Genomic DNA, 2257 nt, shown 5'->3' on the forward strand with positions numbered 1-2257 from the left:
TAAAAAAGAAATAATTAAGGGGCTAAAGTTCTAAGAAATAATAGGATCTAATTGTCATCTCATGAATCAATCACACACATCTAATTAGCAAGAGATAAAGTTAGAAATCTATTTATTTTAAATTCAAAGTTACTTATATATATATATATATATATATATATATATATATATATAACTACACTCTCCTAGTTAATGTTATACAATCCCTTCTTTCAATTACCGGTAATTTAAGTTAACCGTAGATAAATTTTGAGGTCAAATCAATAACTACAAAACGAAAGAGTATAAGCATACACCCTAACTAGAAGAGTTCATATTAGACGGTCCCCATGTAATAATAAAATGGTTACATGTTTGAGTTTGAATTTTAGGCTATGTTTTAGAAAAATGCTTATTAGTTGGATTTCATTAATGTATCGATGCGATGCTCGCAAGCCCATTGGTGTCTGTGCTTGGACGCTTTATCTAGCTACTCTTTTTCTGTGGTTTTGGTATGGCTAATATATATATATATTCCAATTTGAGCGATGGATATAGATAAGCCAAAGATCCCTTTCTATCCATTGGATTCCATTACTGGTGCTTGTTTTGTCTTAGGCATCAGATTCATTATTTAATCGTTGATGCGACACCCATCAACCCAAAATAAATTAATAAATAATAAAAGAATATACTATACCATTGTTTTGTTGTTTTAATAATATATTTAGATATTACTTAAAAAGTACATATTTCGATATAACTATGTACATCATGGTAAACAAATTTAAGGTCCCAACAAAACTCATATTCACACACTAGCTAGATCCAAGACTATTTCATAAACCCAGTCTAACCTGAATATTTCATAAACATTCCTTGTATGAATATAGCCATATAACTATAAACAATGGGAATCGCTTACAGTCGTCAAATTAACATTCTAACCCGATTGTACATCTTTTCAAGCGGGCCCAATGGTACCATAGCATACTATGGGAGAAAATGTTGAGATTTCCATGACAAACCGAAGAGAATTAAGATGATCAAGCAGATATTTGGGTTTGGGCTGTAATGTACAAAACAGTAGAATTTGACACTATAAATAACCAATAAACACCAGAATAGGAATAGTTTAAAAAAGTCAAAATGAAGATAATAGAGCCCAACCAATAGTGCTAGAATGAAGAGCAGGAACAGAGAATCCAGAAACCAAAAGAACCTGTTTAACAAAAACTGCATCATGGACACCAACTTTTCTTTGGGCTTTCAGTCCCTTCACATCACAAAACAATTCACCATACCACTATAAAAGGATATAATTTTGATTCAAATATTTATCCTCACACCAAAAAAAATATTTATCCTCACATCACAAATCTTCTGTAGATACAATTTATTTGAAGCATGACAGCCAAAAAGAAAAAAGGCAGCACAAAAATACGAATTTTCTATGGAATCTGAACTCCGCAGTTAAAATGGCACTAGTGAAGATGGGTCCAAGTTTTACAATCACGATGAATAATAACAATTTTTGTAAAGTAAAAATACTATTAGTAAAACGTAAGAGTAATAACTATAATATGTAGCGTGATTAAGCAATGTAAAAAAAATGAGTTTCCAATTTACTTGTTGAACCATGTCTGTCTGTGACCGCTAGCGGCTTTGGTCATTATTTCAAGTCGCGCGGCTTGTTCAGTGCACACATAAAAATAAAGTTGTCTTGCTTTTGTTTGGCTTCTATTGATCTCTCTCTCTCTCTCTCTCCACTTAGATCTCAGCTGCCGTAAGCAACAAAGAACAAAACTGCTAATAAAGTTGGAGGAATTTTGAGTGAGAAGGATATTTTGATTCTTGTTGAGGTGAGTTGGACTTGAGGATGAAGGAATCTTGAGAGAGGGGTGATTTGTTGTTGTCGTTAGCGTTTCACTGCTAATAAAGCTCAAGGAATATTTTGAGAGGGATTTGATTGATGCTGTCATTGCAGTAGAGAACGTCGAGGTTTCGGGGCAAGAAGGCACCAACAACATTTTCATTTTTAAATAAATATGATTAGGCGATAAAATTAAAAAAATTTAAATGAATAAAACATAAAAAAATTAAATAAATGTAATCGAATCTCGGTTAAACTAAAAAATAAGAAGAGAAAATAATTCACAATTTTTATTGTAAAAATACTTGGCTTTTTGAAAGAAAAGTTTTTTCTAATAATTTCTAATCACTTTTTTCTTATTTATTTTTCATTTCTGTATTTATTCGTGTTTTATAAGTGTTTCTA

Source organism: Abrus precatorius, unplaced genomic scaffold (genome assembly GCF_003935025.1).
Source record: "Abrus precatorius isolate BTA unplaced genomic scaffold, Abrus_2018 Scaffold10, whole genome shotgun sequence".
NCBI classification, from domain to species: domain Eukaryota; kingdom Viridiplantae; phylum Streptophyta; class Magnoliopsida; order Fabales; family Fabaceae; genus Abrus; species Abrus precatorius.